This window comes from Dromiciops gliroides, chromosome 1 (genome assembly GCF_019393635.1).
Source record: "Dromiciops gliroides isolate mDroGli1 chromosome 1, mDroGli1.pri, whole genome shotgun sequence".
Classification (NCBI taxonomy): domain Eukaryota; kingdom Metazoa; phylum Chordata; class Mammalia; order Microbiotheria; family Microbiotheriidae; genus Dromiciops; species Dromiciops gliroides.
The window spans coordinates 375,452,884-375,476,199 of record NC_057861.1 but is presented as its reverse complement, the minus strand read 5'-3'; the positions used below and the strand labels follow the sequence as shown (position 1 = coordinate 375,476,199).

At 33.4% G+C, this 23,316-nt stretch overlaps 1 protein-coding gene across 1 annotated transcript in view; it reads left to right on the top strand.

Annotated features, from left to right (window-relative positions):
* Positions 1 to 4,897: 4,897 nt before the first annotated feature.
* CDH9 (cadherin 9) overlaps positions 4,898 to 23,316 on the top strand; it is a 228,550-nt gene continuing 210,131 nt past the window's right edge. Inside the window, exon 1 of the mRNA XM_043972884.1 lies at positions 4,898 to 5,170. The gene's annotated coding sequence lies outside the window, so the exon portion shown is untranslated. The remainder of the gene's footprint in view (positions 5,171 to 23,316) is intronic.

Genomic DNA, 23,316 nt, shown 5'->3' with positions numbered 1-23,316 from the left:
TACAAAATGATGCTTTGTTTTAGATCACTTTAGGATACATTTTTATCAGCAATTTTTCCTCTTATTATACATTAATGAATTAACCAATAAACATTAATTGAGTACCAATTATGTGCCAGGCACTTTGATAAGCACTGGAGCTATAAAAAATGTCAAAAGAGATTCCTTGGTCCTTAAGGAGATCAGAATCTAATGGGGGAGGTAACATAGGAGATATATGTCTGTGTATGTATGTATGTCTAAACAAAGCAAACTTAATGCAAGATGAGACTGTGAGAGGGAAAGAGAACTGAGATGATGGAGTGAAAGCAGTAACCCTGTTGGACTATCCCAATATTCCAGTCTGATCATCTCTAAAATAATGCCTTAGTTATAATTCTAGATGGAAGAGAAAAAAAAAAGACCAAGGTGAGACATTTTAATAGCTTAAGAGAACTTAGGATGTAAGTAGGATTGATCTGTAACACACAGATAGAATCTAGTCTGGAATGCATGCCAGGGTAACACCAGAGGTGGCCATTGGAAATGGCTGGTAATGGGGCAGCAGCAGTTTGAGGAGCTCCCAGACCAGAGATAGTAAAGGTGTCAGGAATACTGATCAGAAAAATACAGCAGGAGTTCTTTTTCTGCCATTGGGTACAAGACTTGGCAATGTTTGGTAACTCACTTGTCAATATTCATTTCAGAGTCCATGTTCAAGGTCCCAGTCCAGGACAGAGAACAATGATTTGGTTTATCACAAAGAAGTAGGGACCCTGGTCAAAGTTTTAGGCCAGAGAGAAGTACCAGTACTTGTAGCTATGGGAGCAAAGGGGACGTTCCTTGGTAAAGAACACAACATATCCTTTGACCCAGGAATACCAGTATTAGCTACATATACCAAAAAGAACATAAAAAAGAGAAAGGGACCCACCTATACAAAAATATTTACAGCTTCTCTTTTTTTGTGGTGGCAAAGAATTGGAAATTATGGGGATGTCCATCAATTAGGAAATGGCTGAACAAGTCATGGTATATGATTGTAATAGTATCCTATTGTTCTGTAAGAAAGGATGGGCAGTCATATTTCATAAAAACCTGGAAAGACTTACATGAACTGATGCTGAGCAAAGTGAGCAGAACCAAGTGATCATTGTACATAATAACAGCAACATTGTGCAATGATGAACTATAATGGGCTTAGCTTTTTTCAACAATGCATGGTCCTAGACAATTCCAAAATACTCATGATGGAAAATGCTCTCCACATCCAGAAAAAGAACTGAATGCACATAAAATCATACTATTTTCATCTTTTTTCATTTGTTTCTTCTTGGTTTGTTTCCCCTTTTGTTCTGATTCTTTTCTTACAACATGATTAATGTTGAAATAGGTTTGACATGATTGTATCATATAACCAATATCAAATTGCTTTCTTGCTTCAGGAGCAGTGAGGGCATAGAGGGAGAAAGAAAAATTTGGAACTCAAAATCTTACAAAAAAGAATGTTGAAAACTATCTTTACATGTGGTTGGGGAAAAAATAAAAGAAAATACTATTAAAAAACACACACAACACTAACCAGGAGATCAGTGACCACAATTATTCCCAGATCACATGACTTTTAAATCACCAAAACCTTGTAGACTTTCAGAACTGGATCTGAAAACAGCCATATTAAAGATGTTAATGATTGGGACAGTACATTCCACTCCTAGGTAAGCAAAGCCCAACTATAACATAAAGTTCAAAATCAAGAAATAGGCTGGGAAAATGATAAACTCCAAAAAAATAATAACTTGACCCCCCAAAAAGCTAGTAAGGTGATAGGGAAGAAAAAGAAACAAATTCAGAAGATGAAAATGTGAAAATAGTTACAAACAAAGCATCAAATGAATATATACATATATATATATATATGTATACAGTTATATATAGCTTATCTATATATGTATACACACACATATACATATACATACATGTACATGCATATATATGTATATATAGTGGTAGATTAAAAATTAGGAAAAGAACTACAAGTGATACAAGAAAATTATGAAAAGAAAATTAAGAGCTTGGGGAAAGAGGCACAAAATATACTGAAGAAAATAACACCTTAAAAAACAAACAGAGGGGCAGCTAGGTGGCGCAGTGGATAGAGCACTGGAGTTAGGAGTACCTGAGTTCAAATCTGACCTCAGAAACTTAACAATAGTTGTGTGACCCTGGGAAAGTCACTTATCCCCAATTGCCTCACTAAAAAACAAAAACAAAAACAAACAAACAGAATTAGCCAAATGGTAAAAGAGGCACAAAATTCAATGAAGAAAATAATTCTTTAAAAATGAGAATTGGGGAAGTGGAAGGTAATTAGACAATGACACATCAAGAAACAAAAGAAAGTCACAAAAATGAAAAAAAAATAGAAAAGGTGAAATATGTCATTGGAAAAACAACTGACATAAAAATAGATCTAGGAGAGATAACTATCTAATAACATCATTCACAAATGTCCATCCATTGCTCCTCCCCTGCAATTGTGATAATTTGATTAATGTAGAAAGAGGAGGGGATTGTAAATAAGAGGGCAGATTAAGGGAGAAAGTGACCAAAAGTAAAAGGTTCAGGATAAAAAAAAGAGAAGAATAAAAAGAAAAAAATAGGATGAAAAGAAATACATAGTTGGTAACCATAACTGTAAATGTGAATGGGATGAACTCACTCATAAAACAAATTTATAGCAGAATGGCTTAAAAATCAGAATCCAACAATATTCTGTTTACAAGAGATATTCATGAAACAAAAAGATACAAAGACACAAAATAAGTGCTGGAGCAAAATCTATTATGCTTTAGCTGAAGTAAAAAAAATGCAGGAAAATGCAGGAGGGAGAGGAAGACAGATCTAGAAACCATAATCTCAAAGTAAATAAAAACTAGGTTTCCCTTTAAAAATCGCTCAAAACTTGAGTTGCTCACTCCCATTACATGTATGTAATATGTCTGGAGCTTAAAGTAATTGGTTCAATAACTATTCCCAATTTGTGTGCTGTCTATGCCACTCATCACCACAGAGCGTTAATATAAAGTTATACTATTATGGTACTTAGCAAATACATGGGTCTAAGGGCTACCCCACAATTCCTAGTCTTCAGGTACAGTTTTCCTCCCTACCATATTTATTTCAAGACATAACATCATGATGAATAAATCCCTCCATCATACCAGAGTACAGTTTCCTACCAAAAGTTCAACCCACTGCTTAGGTGGGTCAAGCAGGTCTTGGCTTCTACAATGTCTCTTTACCAGATTCTGCTTCATCTGCTTGCAGCTCTGGTGGGTTTTGTGACCTCCTCTTTCTGAGGAGGCATATGGAGAAGAGGTTCCATTTATTCACAGGCACATGGAAGAAAACTGTTGGAGAGAGACAGAGAGAGACAGAGAGACAGAGAGAGCTGTTCCTCTGTAATGTGTGGCTCACAAAAGTCCCCCTTATTGGAAAGCTGCCAGGGAATAGTTTGAGAGATTGTCCATACACACCTTTTAAATATACACTCAGTTGCAGTTCAGTATCTCTTGTATCATCCATCTTTACACGTCCCCAACCAGCCAAGAAATTCTTCCCCAATTCCATGATACCAGCTTCCTGGTTACCCATAGGTAGAAGAAGGATTCTAAGCTTCTAGTTCTTGAAACCAAGCAGGAAATGGTGTACATGCTCTGAAGTGGAGAGAAGAATCCATTACTCATGCCCAGAGGAAAGTCCATTCCAAGTGTTTATGTGCCTTTCTATAATGACTGCTGACCATATCATGGAAAGGGGCATGTGGCATTTGATGAGGTCCATGAATAGCTTATGTGCCTTAAAACTTTAAGTACATAATCAGCATTCTAAGTTTAGCCACTGGACTGATTAACAGAAGTCAGCATTTTATGTCTTTTTCTTTATTGTTAAATTGTGCTTGAGACATTAAATAAACAATTGACATTTTACCCTCATATGACAATTCATTTGATGTGATATTCTGAACCATTTTTCTAATCATATCATCCTAGTGCATAACTTACAGCTCTTACTTTTATTCAGGTTTGTCTTTATTATATCGAAATTTATTTTAAAATCATCAGCCTTCTCCTAATGTCATTTGCAGAATCTGAATTGACTTCCCTACCAAAACAGGTAAATTCTCCTGTAACTATTTCCTCTAATAGTCAATAGATTTATAATAGGGGCTCTAACAGGTGGACTTCTATTCCTGTAACAAGACAGTGTTGTATTTTTATCTGGTACTTTAGAGGAAAGAGAAAATCTCCCAAGAATAGAACAAAGGAGAAAGTGGGGAGAAATCCCAAATCAGAAACCAGCTTTTATTGTTTTCATTTTATGAGGAAGCAGGGGGAGGGAGGGATCTACAAGTTATTAAACATAACTAAATAGAGATCTTTCAAATAATCTTGATACTGATAATTCTGGATCATACTCCTTCAGAGACACAATGGCAAATTCAAAACAGTCAATGGGGAAAAACAATCTACATTCCCTTTCTTCAACTTTAAATCTTGTCCCTGAACTGAAATAAGGAACTACTGAATTCTGCAGGAAGGATACAGAGAAAACACTGTTGAGCTCTTAGCACGTACAATTGTTCTATATATATTTTTTTCTACAGATGATTTACAGGTTATAGGCACGATGTAACCTTTCTCTTTAAAACTGAAAAACAGATTAAGCAGAGCTGATTAACTGAGACTACAGACAGTTATACTGTCAATGGTGGTGGTGGTGGTGGTGGGGTCTTTAACAAAGCACTTCTCTCTGAACCCTCCCACTGCATTCACTTGCAAATCACTGTGATCCTAACAAGGTCTGTTCTCCCCCACCCTAGACCAAGACCTTCTCATGTTGAGCACTGCGGCTCCATCAGCAGCAATATCTCTCTGTGTGAGGGACGTTCCTTATTAATCAGGGACACTGAATGGAAACCAATCAGATTGAGAGTCCCTTTGGCTTCAGTTTCCTGCCTGCCTGAGTTAAAAGTGATTCTGAGGGAGGGAATCACAGTTAGAGGCAAGAAGATTCAGCAGTGAAATATTTTATGTTAGAAGCAAAGTGAAGGAATCAGACCGAAGCAACACTGGATTGTCAGTTTATTATTAAGAAAACCTACAACTTTTCATATTCCTTAAAAAAGGTAAGTGGCTTGTTTAGTGTGTATGTGTGTGTGTGTGTGTGTGTGTGTTTGTGTGTGTGTGTGTGTGTGTGTGTGTGTGTGTGTGAAAGAGAAAGAGAGAGGGCTTTTTGCAATGAAGTTGCATAAATCTTTAAATATCTCCTCTAAGTTGCTTTCTGTATCCTCTTTCTATTTTAATATTTGGAAACAAAAAAGAATAAATATGAGCTATTTCAATAAAAGTGCAAGATTTATGAATAACAACACTTGTTATGCATGTTTTATTTACTTTTAGAGTTAATAAAAGTATATGTCTATTTCTCATGTGAATTCAGATGCATGCATGCCAGGTCATTATAAAAGATGAAATACACTTATACACTGATTTGCATGGTCTGACCTCAGTGCTATTAAGTTAACTATGCACCAGCATGATCTGTGGAAAGTGCATTTTTCCATTCCACAGTTTCAAAACTCTGTTTTTCTCATTAATTCTTATTTTAATAAAATGTTATAAGTTTAAAATGTTTTCAGCTAAAGACATGTATAGTTACCCCTTTAGTTGTGTTATATACCTTTCTCCATTAGAGATTGGATTAAGTGATGATTAAGATCTTCCATCCCTTTTTGAAGTAAAGGTTTCTATTTGATAATCAGTAAACCCTAGTTAAATATTGGTTAAATACTATTTAGTTTATATGACTGTCTCCTTTGGTAAAGGTGATGCTTTTTCACATATGCTAACTCAAACTCAGCAGCCTCAAAGTAAAATACAATTTACCAGAAGTGCTAATATCCTAGGAAACCTGTTCTTTATGTAACAAGAGCAAGAGAAAAAAAAATTAAAGAGAAAGAGCCAGATAACAGGAGGAAAATATCAAAGGCAAAATTGGCATATTGAATTAAAAGTGGTTTGGCAGATGCAATTGCTTAATAAAGCATTTTTGACATGCAATATGTATGCAATCACATCAATTCAATTGTAGAGAGCACAGCAGTCTGAAACAAAGAGTGATGAATGCCAACTCTCAAGGAATCAATATTCTCTGAAGTGACATGGTCGTGGGCATCCTGTAACAATTTATTTTCCCTTGACCTGTTAAATAAGTTAGGAAAATATAAGATGATACAGAGCACTAACTGACTACAGTAGAAAAGTTTCAGAATATCTACCCAGATCAACTTTCCTCATGAGAGCATAATTTAGTAGTGCAAGAGAAAATGTTTATTTTTTTAGAGATGTGATATTAGTTTTAATGGACTTTATATCCGGCATATTATTGCTTAGGGAATTTTAAGAAACTAACATTCTCCATTTCTCACCCCCAACCCAAAGGTAACCTATCAAACCCAGAAAATGCATAGAACTAAATGAATAGAACTGTCTTATTAGATACAGAAGTAGTAACTTTCACCTGACAGAAATAAAGCTTCATTTAGTAACATTTGATATAGTTATGAGATTAATAATATATTCTACTGTAGCAACTAAAAATGGGCATAATAATTCAAGGCTCATAGGTGTGAAAAGTGTCATTAATTTTTTAAGTAGCAGATTGACTATGTTAATTAGATTCTACTTGCTTCTTAGCAAGTGGACAGAGATTGTATTAAATGATCATGTCCTACTGGTGTTTCTTGGTCAGGGATAACACTGTCCAACTCTGTGATGGATATATGAACTGAACTGAAGTTATTTTGAAAGGTCAAAAACATAAATGGAACAATTCATTTTAATACTACATGCTTATTTATTGAGTTGACACAGAATAACATCCTTAGGTTTATAGCATGCGAAATCCCATGAAAGTGCATTGCTGGACAACATAAATGATAGGAACAAAATTTAAGTGCAAAGTATAATGTGAAAAGATAGTAAAGTGGGAGTAATAAGTATTCCTTTATAGGAGATGTTCACCAAGATTCTTTTGTATCAGTACTTGTTAGAACATTCATATTAGTAAAATCTGTGTTCATATGGGGAATAATATTAAGGCAAAATTTGCTTTCTTCAGAGTAATATCTTGAAATATGAATTGGATTTGTTTTTTATGATGAAATCATAAATATCATGACCTTTTCTTTATAAATCAACCCATAATAATCTTTTAATGCTTGATGTTGGTGGCAGAACTTTATTTATATTTTAATGTTATTATATCATACAATTGAAATAGAAATTGATGATAGTATTGCTTAAAAATGTCTCTCCATTTCACAATTATTTCAAAATCAATTGTCTTTTTCCCCTGTCTCAATCACATGTTGCTCTTCTTTTTAAGGAGTGAACTGGCATAGGATATCTTTATAATCCCATCCTGTGAAGGTGCATTATTTTTGTGTGGGGGACATTGAGAATGGAGGGGAATTTTTCTTTAAGCCATAAATGGACTAGTATGGTATTTCATTTCATCCTAGATTTATTTTTCAGTTTGACATTTCCATTTGTTAAAAAAGTCCTAAAAATGAACAGTGAAACTCTTTTTTATTACTGTTTATCTCTCTTCATGAGAATGTGAGAGGAAACATAGTCCCTTTGCTGATAAGTGGCTTTATAGCATTGGAAGACTTTTGAGGTTTGATCTGAAAAGAATTTCTTTTACAATACTATAAGTAGGCAACATATTACTTCTATTTTCATGTGCTGTTTCTAAGAATGCGTGTGTGTTTTAAAATTAGGAACACTGAAATTTTCCAACTACAAAAATCTTTCTCATCCATCTGTAGTAGCTTCTGAATGCACAATAGAAAACACACTAGTAGAACCTATGTTAAAATCAACTTTCCAGATTTATAAGTATTACGAGTGCAGTTTAAAGGTTCGAATGAAGCCTTAACATTATTTTCATGTATTAACGAAGGATAACTTTGGAAGGACAAATATGAATTTTATTTTAAAAATTAAAGATAAAACATTAACCATTACTTGATATAATAATTGCAAAATTATCAGACACTGTTTTGATTAATGTTTTAAATGTACTACATAAGTTCAAAATGTAAAATCAGTAATAAAGTTTGCCATACAAAATGTATCTTTCATCAAATAAGTGGTGATCTAAAAGACCTATGAGATGATAAGGATTCTCATATTTGCAATGTGATTATTATTTTTAGGGAGGAATATAACTGGAACCATAAAATCCACCTGATTAGTAAAGTCAAGAAAAAAAAAAGGCTTTTAAAATTGTTCTTCCAATAAGCACTTTACCTCTACAATGCATATATCCCTGTGGAGGTTAGCAGGGTACTGAGTTTCATTTTTGTGTGGAGTGATACTAAAAAAGAATTTAAAAGCAACATCAAATAATTGACATGTAATCAAACAATCCAATTAGGATTTGTATATTTCTTACTTTAGGACCAGCATCATATTAGGTGCTGCATAGTATTCAAGGAGGCATGTCATGCACTCATTCAATGTTATTATTCTAAAGGAGAGATAAACATTTTCTGTAGGTCTGAAAGTGTCAGCTATATTGGTCCACTAGCTTGGAGAGAAGAAAAAGTAAAAGAGAAATAGATAAAGTGGACAAAAGACACATGTTGAAAGAGAAGTAAAAGACAGGGATTGATCTTGGTGAGAAAGAAGAAGAAAAAAAAAGAAGTGTTTTATGCTCCACTACCAAGAACCACCTCATGTAACCCTAAAGTCTCTAAGTGCCATGGAATAGTGACCTGATTGCTTTAACAGGAACAGGTTATATATATATATATATATATATATATATGCTTTCACATTCAACATTTTACATCAATTTCTTCAATATTTAGTTGTCTTGCAAAGGGCTTCCCCAAATTGGTCTCTAATTCTAAGCTATGGAATTGCTTCATTGATATTTATGCATCATGGGGCAGATAATAATGATTAATAGAATTCTGGTTTAGATAAAGAAACAATTTTATTTATGTTAAAGGAATGAACACTATGCTATTTCAAGTTTCCTCTACAAACAATTAGTTTTCTAGTCATTTCATTTTTTTTCTCCATGATTTTCCAGTGGAATAAAGTTAATACATAAAGTCAAATGGGTTGGGGAGGAGAATGATTTAAAAGTTATGAGGACTTTTTCCTTTTTATGGCAGCCTTAATGTTTCAATATACTTAAACCTAAGTTTAGCACTCTAACAGAATGATCACATACACACATCAAGAAGCAATATTAGGAAAAGCAAAACCCTAGCACTATAACTGTGTTGTTTTATAATAACACTGAAAGCCCTCTCTGAAAAAAAAAGTGATGATAATATATCTTTTTGAGTGTAAAGGAAAAAAAATGCAGGCATCAGGAGTTTTTAACAGAAAAAAAAAGGCTGCCCTTCTCAATAATGTTACATGGGAATACATACATACATGCATGCATATATGCATACATATTTACATAACTCTTCATTCCATTAGTTTAACAAATTGAAAATCAATTTAATGTTTAATCAGTTGTTTAGCATTCCCTGCTAAATAAGAATACTTTAGTATACCTTAACAATCAATAAAATATTAGAGCATGTTATTATTTCATAAGTATAGATTTAAAGTATATACACTTTAGAGTCAATTCTTAGTTATAAAATCAAATAATGAAGAATAACTATTATTTCTTTTATTTTTAGCCCTAAGTGGTCATTAATTTTCAATTAAAATACTAGATTTGCAAATAATATCAGATGTTTTGAACTTAAGTGACACAAATTTGTATATTTTTAAATGTAGTAGTTGTTTCATGCTATAGAAATTCTGTTTGGCCATGGAAATAAGCACTTATTTATTTGTATGTGGACTACATGAGGATGACGTCATATGCCAAATGTAATTTTGCCATCTCCTTATTGGTCGAAGCATGATTCCAACCAAACCCTAAAACACATTAAAGAAATATATTAATAGATCGCCAAAGATAATTAAGGGAGCCACTGTAATTCATATAGAATATATAATGTATTAAACCCATTTTGTTCAAGTTTAAAAAGTTTTTTAAAAACTTCAATGTAAAATATAATTTTTGTTTGTTTTCGTCACCAGGAACCATGCTAGGTATGCATTAAAATTTCTATGAGACTAAGTTTATCCCAGGACTACCAAACATTCTCTTTTGTATTCTATTTTTGATTCAAAAGGAGGTTACTATAGCAATATAGTTTAATTGCCAGAAATCATTTTGCAGTATTTTTATAAATGTTCATTTTCTGCAAGATAAATATTACTTATTAAAATAAGGTGAATTTAAAAAATGATACTTAAAACTATACATAATAGTCAGATTTCCCACTTTATACACACACACCCACACACACACACACACACACATATATATATAAGCCATATATGTTATAGACAAACATATATGGTTTGTATGTATGTCTGTGTGTGCCTTATGGCAAGTAGTACTGTACTGAGAAATATACTCATTTATAGTTTGTTTTTTTAGTTATAAATCCATGGCGAAAACTTATATTAGGCAGATGTGAGTACCACTTTGGATGTGAAACTTGCAAAAGATATAACATCAAACAGAAGCATATAATTAACATTTGAAACAATCATTTTCATTTATTTAATTATTTGTTTGGTTTGTTTGCTTGTTTATTTCTTTGTTTAAAGAGAGATGAGCTATGTGGTGTTGTGTGCATAAAACTCTAAACTAGCCATTTCAATATGGAGATATGGATTTAAATATTACTTAAGGCTAAGTTGGGAATGACTTTGGCCCATTCTTTTCACATTTAAAAGACTGTCTTGATGGAAAGTGTAATATCTTTGTCCATTTAAGTTCACACAAATGATAAAAAACAGTGCAAAAATATTATGTACTATGCATAAGTCAAGGTTTGAGTAAAATCTTTCAGCCTGGGACTATGACTAAATTTATTTATCTGTCTATTAATTATAAATGTTATTATAGGGACAAATTCAACTTCATTCTCATATTTCATGAGAATATTTAGTCTTTAAGAAAATTACCTTTTAAGCTTAATATTTTAGCAATAGTCTTTGTCTTCCTTTCTTAATTATAGCCCCTTAGTGTTTGTTGAATTCATTTTTTTTTCATTGAAATGTTACTTAAATTGAAATATAACCATATATTTTTTTCTCTTTTTATAATACTTGTATGGTAATCTCATTTTAAGGGAATTTTCTTGAAATAAAATTGTCTGTTTATGTTGGAATTTATTTAGACACTATAGGATGATTATATGTAGTGTTGAGTGGTAGAAAGGAAAGGTTTAATTGTTTTGCTTTAAAAAAGAGAGAACAACTTTGTTATTTAGATGTAAGTGCATGAGATAAGAGATTCATGATCTTTTTCACATGTCGCACTACATTGGACATCTAGTGAAGAACATGGACCCCTTCTTAGATTGGTACTTGTAAATGGATAAAATAAAATGTATGGCAGTAAAAGAGAAAACACAGTTATATAAAAATGCCGCTACAAAAACATATTTTAAAAGCCTTCAGGTTAAGAAATTCAAAGACAGACATTTTCTCATTTAATCCTAGTTATATTTTAAATTTAAAATTATTGCTACTGAAGAATTTTACATAAGATTTCATTCATCTCTGAGGATTATGTTATATGTTTAGTGAAATCAGTTTCCTATATGATCTATATTTTGTGACCCAGAAATATCTGTTCGAAAACAAAAATTAATTTGGAATAGATTCAAAATTTGCAAGAATTTTTTTCTAATATCAATTTCCTTATATTTTCATCCTGTTTTTCTTTACCTTCCTCATTACCTACAAAGCAGACACTATCATTTTAAAGGACATATTAATTGTTATACAAACTAATTCATTTTCATCAAAATAAAATGTCATTTTAAAATTAAAAATGAGAGAAAATAGTGATCAAAAGTTGTAGGGAGGATTTTATACAGTAATAGAATTATACAATTTATACATTTATGTATTTCATGGGAATTTCTTAGGTCCACTAGTAAACAATTTCTGAATCTACAATTTCTTGATACTACATCAAAAAACAAGAAGTTAACATCCCTGAATTTACCTCTTTCGTCAGGATACTAAAAAAAAAAAAATAAATAAAAACCTTTCCATATCATTAAATAATGCCTGAATGTTCAAAAAAAAAGAAATATTTTGTCAGCAATTCTTTCAGTAGGCATCTGAGATAATCCTAACATAGATCTACAATAATTTATCCTGTTGCGAGAAATGAGGTATACCAAGAAAAGACATAATTGAAAAGAAACAAGTGAACTTTCATGGGCATATGATTTTGTAGAGCTGGGAATTACCTGGAAGTAAATTCAGAACAGGAAAACCCAGTAATGATGTTATAGACATCAGCCCATACCGATGAGGATTGCAAATTTTGGATCGTGCATAATCGCTATACAGGGTAATCGATGAAAGCAGAAATCTTGGCGCTATCATGTCCTATTTTCTAGATGAATCAAACTTAGGTTATGAAGAGTAGATTTTGTATGATTCTTTCTTTGAATATTATATTTTGAATTATCCTAGAACAATTATATTCTTAACACTAAATTAATTCAAAAGAAAATCATGAAATTGCATCAAACTGTTTATTTACATAAAGATTATAGAGAATATGCACATAAAGTTCTGTAAATCTTTAAAAGAAAATAGAAAATTCAGATAAAAGAAAATATATTAAAATAGTAAAGTTACGTATCCAAAGAAAAATTTTAAAAAATGTTTCTTCAAAAGAAAACATAATATTTTATTCAATAAAATGTAATTGCATACATTGTGCTAATTTGACAGAAGAAGCCACTTTTTACAAACAATTTTTTAAAAATATTCCACAGAATATCATTTTATACAATTAAAACATTAAAAAGCCCTTCAGAAATTAATTTTGCCCCCCCCCAAAAAAATTACAAAGTTTCTTGGAACTTTTCCAAATGTAACCATATTAACATTTCATTTTTCTCTGTGTGGGGGTTTAAGTAATGTTAAATAACAGGCTATTTTTCAAAAGTTATTTTTTACATCTTGATAACAATTAAATCTTTAACTAATGATTTGTGTCTACTGTATATTCCCAGGAAATGGCATTTTGAACCACATATCAAATGAAGGCATAGCAATTAAGACCAGAGAGGAGTTCCATGTTAATGAAGTTATTAATATTTGGTGTTTTCATATTCTTCACACATTTTCATTCTTCTAGTCAAGGGAAATCTTGTCTCCCAGAACATATTAATGTTTCTAAATAGTAAAGTCCACCTCATTTTGAGAAAATATTACATATAAATTCCATACTCTTTTGTATAGTTATGGGCCTATTTTTTCTCTAACATAAGTTCAGTCATGTGTGTTGCTTTGGTTGCTGTCTCTCAGCTTTCTCCAATTCTTCATGACCATATTTTGGTTTTTCTTGGCAAAGATACTGGAATGGCTTGTCATTTATTTCTCCAGCTCATTTTACAGATGAGGAAACTGAGGCAAACAACAGTAAGTGACTTGCATAAAGTGACACAGGGGTAAGTTTCTGAGGCTGGACTTGAACTTCAATATTCCTGATTCCAGTTTCTGCAGTCTATATATTCACTGCAATAACTAGCAGCCCTGTGTTGTTTCTTATCTATCAAAAATATAATTCTCATTTAATTGACTTGCAGGCTTTACTAATTTTATTTTTATGTCATTTTAAGCAATTTACACTCATCCATTATTTTTATATTGTATTGACTATTACCACCTCTTATGAAGCTAACTCTCTTTCTCTGTCTCTCTTCCTTTTCACAGATCATTCATTACCATGCTCTCTGCTTTCCTCATTCCATGCTAGTTATTAAAGTATGAGTAAGCTGGGGCAGCTAAGTGGCGCAGTGGATAAAGCACTGGCCTTGGATTCAGGAGGACCTGAGTCCAAATCCAGCCTCAGACACTTGACACTTAACTAGCTCTGTGACCCTAGGCACTAAGTCACTTAACCCTCATTGCCCTGCAAAAAAAAAAAAAAAAAAGATTAAAAAAATGTATGAGTAAGCTAATAACAATCTTACATTTAGACAATATTTTCAAGTTTGCAAAACACTTTACATATATTACCCTACTTAATTCTCAGCATAACCCCATGGGATAGATGATATTATCATCATTTTGCAAGTGAAATAGTTAAGATACAGTGAGGTTCAGAGATGTACCAAAGGCCATAGAACTAGTTATTACCTGAGGGGTGATTTGAGTACAATTCCCCCCTATTCCAAATCCATCTCCTTCACTACTCCCTTAACCTTAGTTGAGGTCTGATTTTCCTATAGGGAAGGAGTTCTGTGATAGCTAAACTTTTCATTGATCCAAGCATCTAACATAATGTTGACACATAGTAAGAATATATTAAATATTTTTACAAAACTCTATTGATACTACCTTGCTAGAATGTTTTCCTAATTCCTAATTACTAAATCCATCACTATGTTCCAATCAAAAGTCCTTTTGATTCTTTAATGAGTTGACTTTGCTTTATTAAAATAGCATAAATATTAGAAGTATAGAGGAATTAAAAAAAATTGTGTCAAGCCAAGTGCATAAACCCCCTCTATCAGACTTCTAAAATTATCTAACATTTAAGCACTTTTGAATGATAGGGAGCTCACTACCTAAGAAGATAAGTGGTTCTACTTTGGAACATCTCTTATTATGAGAAGCATCATTCTTATATTCAGTGAAAAACTTTCTCTATAACTCTCTTCATTTGTTCCCCTTAGAAAACTATAGACCATCTAATCCCTCTTGACCAATTTTGCCTTATAGGAAATCAGAAAGAGAGTTACCTTATCCCCTCATAGAACATTTGTGTGGTGTGGAAAAACATTCCTAACACCTTCAAATAGGCCTCACATGACATCACTGCCAAACTCCTTATTATCCTCAATTTTCTTCTTTGGAATGAATCTAGCTTGTCACCACTCTAAAATATATTATATAAAATCCAACCACTTTATTACTTATCTCTTTTCATTTGATAATTTTTACCCTTTTCATTTTTGCTCTGCCACCCAAAGCTGTAAAATATAGTCACGTTACTGGAGATACAATTTACAATTGTTTCACCTTGTCATCCTATTCAATTCCTCTGTAATCCTTATCATGATAGCTATAAATGTCACTTTGAAATTTCTGTGAATAGAATTTTATGAAAGTAGACTTCTGATTATTGTTCATCCTATTTGATTTTTCACTGCTATAGACAATATTACTTATGTGATTATGATTTGAACGTTCAAAAATGTATCCCTCATATAAAAGGTAATGTTGCCATGCCATGTCAATTAGGGAACCCTCTTTTTTATCGCTGCCACTTACAAGAACTTGGCAAATTCTCATTAACTTATCCTTTCCCACTACCCCCTCTATACTCTTTAGACAAGTGATAGCATATAGATAAAGATACAGTGACAGACATATAGCTGGAGATTTTGCTTTCATTGCTACGTAGATGAAAAACAAATCAACTAAAAAATCTTCAATTCTAACTTTTTGTTGAATCCCCAATTATATTAAAATAAATGCCTTGATATTCACTTCAAATCTGTGTGTGCACACGGGAAGACCAAAAGTCATATAGGGGTTTCAGTATTTAATAACTCTTATTTTTTGTTCTTAATTGATGCCATAGTATCATATATAGTAGATATATACATATATATGAGAATTTACATTTTTGTGAAAAATAAAATTTCATAAATCGTAAAAAAATATAAGGAAAATAATTTTCAAAAAGTGACTAAAACATCATGACTTTTGGCCCACCCTGAAGGTACACATATGTGGACACAGTCACATACATAAATAGAAAACAAATAATTTAGTCTCTCCTTCCTCACATTTATAAGTGTGTTATTTAAATTATTGGGGGACTAGGCTTGATTTTCTAAAATATCACAAAATTATATATTAATGGCTATGGCACCAGGTTTGACAGTAAGCATTTATTATTAATTTATATAAAATATTATTAAAGTATTGACTGCCTGTCTTCCTGGCTTCCCCATTAGTCATAGGCTTTCAAGTCTAAACAATTACATACCCAGAGGGGCAGCTAGGTGGTGTAGTGGATAAAGCACCAGCCCTGGATTCAGGAAGACCTGAGTTCAAATCTGACCTCAGACACTTGACACTTACTAACTGTGTGACCCTGAGCAAATCACTTGCCTCACCAACAAAACCCAAAAAAACAAAAAAACAATTACATACCAAGCATATTGAGGGAAGAGGGTGAAGAGAGAGTACTTGAAGAATAAAAGAGAATTCAGGTAAGAAGAGCTTTATGGCCCAGTCATTTTTTTTTTGTTGTTGTTGTTGTTGTTTTTCAGGGCAATGGGGGTTTAGTGACTTGCCCAGGGTCACACAGCTAAGTAAGTGTCAAGTGGCCGAGGCCATTTTTGAACTCAGGTACTCCTGTATCCAGGGTCGTTGTTTTATCTACTATGCCACCTAGCTGCCCCCTGGCCCAGTCTTTTTATTCTCTTTTTGGTAGAGGTGGGTCGCCATACATTGATCTAAGCTAATTGATTAGCATCATTCAGCTCCACTGAATGACATGACTTGAAGCAGGAGTGGTCTAGATTTCAAATTCCAACCATCTAGTTATGCTTCTTCCCCAAACTAATCAGAAGAATCAATCTGCATTCATTTTGTTAAGCTGACTAGGAAGCTTTCTGGTGTGAGGGGGAGTGAGTAGCTAAGACTAACGCCTGGGTTTATTCTAGAAATCCATAATTAATAATTATTTTCTCACATAAGTTACTACAAGAAGTTTACCCACCACAACTACAACCATCTATTCAGGTCCCACAAATACTAGAGTTTTATTAAAATATTTCTTGACACTTTTCCACATCCAACATATCAATGCATACATTTCCAAGTTCAAAACAACTCTATTTTTCTTCCACATAATCTCTTGTTATCTGGTCCATATGCATCTTGCTGATACTTAATTTTTCATAAATTACTCCTCTCAAATAACCTAATCTTCAATTTAAAATGCCATTTGTTATATTTGTTGATACATTACATCCTGAAGTGAGAGAAAGATATAAAACGCTTAGATGAAATCCTATGATAATAATTTAACACTGATGTTATGTATTTCTTAAAAAACAATTCTACTCAGATTGGCTAGGAGGAATATATTTCTGGTTATTAAAATGGCAGAGGGTAAAAATATTCATACATTGGTAAAATATGAGTATTACAACTTTTACCACATGAAATTCATATAGAAAATGTAATGACTCAGAATGCTATAAAGCTTTTATTGCCTTAAGTTTGGAATTACTACATTACTCAAGAGTGGTAGAGATGTGAGTTATGAAGGTCTTTCAAATCTACAACAATAAAAATTTCATAGCACACCATATTATCACATATTTTTAATGTCAGGTATTTTGCCTTCCCTTTCCATCATTTTTATCATCTCTACTCCACCCCTTTTACTTTTGAGACATATACATGGCTGTTGCTTTTGTTTCCATATTTTGCCATTGATTGGCTAGTGCAGTAACTCATGTAAACACATTGATAAATAGTTTTTAATTAAATTGAATGCATAGATATGAAATTTTTATAGGAAAATATTCTTCAATGATAATCATCACAGACTTCAATATACAAGATCCATGGAATTGTCTCCTCTTTAATCAACTTTTTTTCCTACATCATATTTCTTTATCTATTATGATTATGTTAAATATTAGAATCATTAATTAGGATGGATGACCTGTCCAAGACATATTTTCAGGTTCCCAAACACATACATAAATATACATACACAACCTGCACATTTTTTGAGACCCTTATAAAAAGTAATACAAATAGGGGGCAGTAGGTGGAGCAGTCGATAGAGCATCAGCCCTGGATTCAGGAGGACCTGAGTTCAAATTCAGCCTCAGACACTTGACACTTCCTAGCTGTGTGACCCTGGGCAAGTCGCTTAACCCTTGTTGCCCCTCCAAAAAAAGTAATGCAAATATAGCAAGCAATCCCTGATAACTACTACATCTACTTATCTACTCTGCCAAAAGTGACTACACTTGTAACTTAATGTCACTTCAGATTCATGGAAAACTATATCTACTCCAACCCTCACCCTACCCCTTGTGAGGTATTTAGATCTTGCTACAATAAATAAATCCAAATAAAGTATATACATTCATCCATTTATTTGTATCTCTCTCTCTCTCTTTCTCTCTCTCTCTCTCTCTCTATATATATATATATATACATACATATCATTATATTTGTGAGCATATGTAATGTGTGCACATTACTACCTCTATCTTTCTATCTATACATGCATACATGAATATGTGACCCTGATCAAATTATCAAGGAGTATTAATAATGACTTTGTAACCGTGAACAATTTATTTAACTTATCACTACCCTTAGAAAATTCTCTATGGCTAAGTTGCAGCATAAATGCCAATCTGCATTGATAAAGTTTTATCAGAGTGATTCCCCTATATCAATACAATGACAGAGATGAGGGAAAATGTCAGCAAGGGCACAGGTGTCTCTTGAGTGTAATATCATAAATAGTGAATAACTATACAAAATAATATGAGAGGCATTATATTTTGAGTGTCTGAGGATACAAAACAGTTTTGGAAGAAATAGAAGAAGTATGATTCAAAAGAAATCAATCAGATTCAGTAAACCAAATTGCTGACATGTCTAGTGCCTTATCTACATTGACTTATCTGAGCTTCATAACCATCCTGTGAGTCAGGTAATGCAGGTATTATTATAATCATTACCCCCATGTCATAAATTAAGAAAATGGGGTTTAGAGAGATTGAGTGGCTTTGTTCAGGGTCATCCAGTAAGTATCACTTTCATCCTCCATCCTTCTTTAATCTTTCTTCTCTTCCTATCTACTGCTTAATGCCTACCAACACTCCCAGGATAATTCCCTCATTATTCAAAAGCAAGCATAAACACATACACACACTCCCTACCTCCATGAATCCTACTAGCCCTCTATCATTCCTTTGTTCATATTCCATTCTCAATTAAACCCCTTGAGAAATCTCATTCCTTCCTCCTGTAGTTCTTTTTCTCAACACTCTGCATTCTGATGTTTTTCATTGCTCTCTAAATTGTGTTTTCTCAGTCCCTGTTCTTCATGAATACTCTGGAGTATCTAACATGTTATGTGTATGTATACACACACTTACACGAACACACATATGTATATGTACATGTATACACATATGTACACAATACATGCATATACAAATATATATGCATATAGGTGTACACACATGTAGTCATGTGTTTATGCATGGGGAAGCTAGGTGGCAGAGTGAATTGAACCCTGGCCCTAAAGTTGGGAGAACCTGAGTTCAAATCTCACCTCAGACATCAGTTGTGTGACCCTGAGAAAAATCACTTAAATGCAATTGTCTAAAAACATCCAGGGTCATCTCCAGTCATCTTAATATGTATTTTGCCACTGGACCCAGATGGCTCTGGAGGAGAGAGTGAGGTTTGTGACTTTGCAAAACCCTTCTTCACTTAGATGTAATTCACTGCAAGTCATGACATCCCCCCGCCCCCCACCCCCCGCCCCATGTCATGGTCCTCGAGAATGAAGAGCAAACAACAAAAACAATATGTATATGTCACATATGTATATGTATTTATTTCCTCTCTTGGGCATCTTTCTCTCTGGGCCTTTGGGACTCTGTTCTTTCTTGCTTATACTTTGACATGATGGATTGTTCCTCCTCAGTCATCTTTGCTGGATCACCAACCATATCATCCTCATTTATTTGGATGTTATATTACCCTTGGCTGTCGTCTCTAGAGTCTCTCACTTTGAACTTATCACTTCCCATAAGTTTAATAAGTTTAATATGCAGCCCATTACTACCTATCCAAACACAGTCTGTCCCTTGAAATACAAACCCTTATCATAAGCTCCCTATTGATTATTGATGTTGCAAATGTATCTAAAGTATCTAAAAGTATCTAAAACTCAAAATTTCCAAAAGGAAATATAATCTTGTCCCTCCTCCCATCCCCATCTAATCCAACCCTTCTATGAACTTCCCTATTTATGTCAAGGGTAGCCTGGACTCACCCAGGTTAATAACTTCAGTATTGTGAACTCATCTCCTTGTTCTCATTCCATATATTCAATAGTTGCCAAGTCTCTCCAATTCTGTCTCGACCATACTCTCACATATAGTGCCCCTTAATCTGCACTCAGAGAAGCACTAGCATAGTTCAGGATTTCATCACCTCTTACCTTGATAATATCAATATGTTGGTAATTATACTACTTGTCTCAAATCCACACTCTAATCCATTACCTCAATTGTAAAAGTGATTTTCATAAAATGAAGGTCTGACAATGTTTCACCTTATTCAGTAAACTACAGTGGCTCCCTAACACCTCTTGGGTTAAAAAATCGATTTTCCTTCGCTTAGCATTTCAAGCTCTTTATAATTGATTGCATTATATCTTTCTTGTCTTCTTACACATTGGCCCACTTCATACTCACTATAGTCCAGCCACAATGACTGCTTCCTATTTTTCATACTTGACAATCTACTTCTCATCACTGTGCTTTTATGCTAACTGATTGTACTCCATCCTTCCTTCAAGCATTTGGAATCTCCTATTTCCTTAAAGACGCACCTCAAGTCCCATATTCTATATAAGGTCTTTGATGATGGCCGCCATCTGTCCCATGTTAGTAGTGTTTTCTCTTCCAAGTGTACCTTATATCAGCTTTGTATGTGTTTTGTATTTATCTATAGATGTAAATGTGGTTTCTTTCAAGACAATGTATGCTCCTTTACTGGAGGAGGAGTTCTTTTATTTTGTCTTTGTATTCCCAATACTTAACATAGAGTCTGGCACAAAATAATGACTTAATAAATGATGGCTTGCCTGATTTATTAATAAAGATGATAATAAGATAGAGAACTGAGAAGGCATGCTTAATGAATTCCCTAAAACCACTTATCCTAATCCTAGCATCCCTCTATGTAAGAGGAGCACATTATTCTAAAGGTAAATGAATTAATTATTAACATCCTGACATCAAATCTACATATGCCCTGGTATGCTTGGCTCCCATGGTTGATATTTTTCCTTGTCTTGCTCAGATCTATTCCTCTCCATCACTTTCTGACCATTTTAAACTTTTACATCACATGCTTACCACCATTTTCTCAATTTCTGCTTTATTTGTTGTCTTCCTCTATTACATTAACTTCATTAATGTTAAGGGCTATATTGCATGCTTGAATTTGTGTCCCCAGCACTTCACACAATACCTGGCACCTAATAAGTGCCTAACAAAGGTTGTTTCATTAATTCATTCATGATCCTTATCATCCCTCATTTCAACAGGTTGGACTTGTTTGTTTTGTGGTACAATATTTTTTTCCTGACAAAGGGTATTTCCAAAATGGTGAGCAGTCCATTCATATTATATTTCAGCAAAATTTGCCTAAAACTTGTTCCTTGTTCCTTTTACTAGAGTTCTTGTAGTGATTTTTTTAGAGAGGCAATGAGGGTTAAATGACTTCCCTAGGGTCACACAGCTAGTAAGTGTTAAGTGTCTGAGGCCGGATTTGAACTCAGGTACTCCTGACTCCAGGGCCAGTGCTCTATCCACTGTGCCACCTAGCTGCCCCTGTAGTGATTTTTGACAGATCTTGTACTCATTGAAATTTTTCCTTCAAATTAGATTTGTGCAGACATACAGAAACATTGAACTTAATTATTTAGAGATGATTAGTTTCATCATTTACAGATTATCAATTTTGTATTTCATTGGACATATCCCTGAAATAATATAGGTCATTGGATCAATGATATTACAATAACACATAGAAGAAATGTGGGTCTTTGTTCCAGTTCTGCCATTTACTGTGACCTGGGAAAGAGGTCTCACTTATTATAGCCTCCCTTTTCCCATGTATAAAATGAGGAGTTTCATAATCTGATTGGATTTACAACTAGAAGGGACCTTCAATTTCACCTAGTTAAGCTCCCTCCTTTTATGGGTGAGGAAATGAAGATAATAAAAGGTTAAGTAACATGCTTAATATTACATCATTAGTAAAAGACAGAGATGGTGTTTAAATTCAGATCTTTTGACATCAAACCCCATGGCCTCTTTATCACAGCAGCAATCTTTTAAATGTAATACACTACCAAGATTGTGCTGCAAGTTTTATATTTTCAGTTCTAATGTCTAGAAATTAAGAAAGAAAAGAGGTGAAGAATGGCTTTCAACAAACTAAAGTGGACATTAAAAAGTGGGCTTGGAAGTAATTTGCAAATAATATATTTTAAATAGAATAAAAAATATTAAATGCCCTCCAAACTGAAGTGAGCTCTTTCCTAGGATGTTAACCCCAAACATCAATTTAAAATTCACTGGGGGGCAGCTAGGTGGCCCAGTGGATAGAGCACTGGTCCTGGATTCAGGAGTACCTGAGTTCAAATCTGGCCTCAAGCACTTAACAGTTACTAGCTGTGTGACCCTGGGCAAGTCACTTAACGCCAATTGGCCCGCCAAAAATTTTTAAATAAATAAATAAAATAAAATAAAATTCACAGGAGCCTTCATATTCAAACAATTAGCCAGAAGGAATTATGGTAATGTTATGGCATTAGGAGTTGTGTGGCTTCCAGATACAATGCAAGATTATCCATTTCATAAGAGCATGTTAACATCTGCCAATCCAAAAGCTCTTGGATAATTTCTAATATTTAATTATTCAAACTAGTTAGATTAGACTTCATGTTTTTCTTCTTAATATTATATAGCCTTGGACATAAGAACTGTTCAATAAAAATTTGTTCAAAAAGAAAAGAAAGGTGGGGCAGTTAGATGGCGCAGTGGATAGAGCACTGGCCCTGGGGTCAGAAGTACCTGAGTTCAAATCTGGCCTCAGACACTTAACACTTACTAGCTGTGTGACCCTGGGCAAGTCACTTAACCCCTATTGCCTCACTAAAAAAAAAAAAAAACAAAAGAAAATAAAGGGCCCTAACTTGTGTAATATTTCAGTAACGTGTCTATCTTCTAATCTTTGGATTGTTTTACTTGATTACCTTAAAAGTGACTTGCCCAGGATCACACAGTTAGCAAGTGTCTGAGGCCAGATCAGAATTCAGGAAAATGAATCTTCCTTA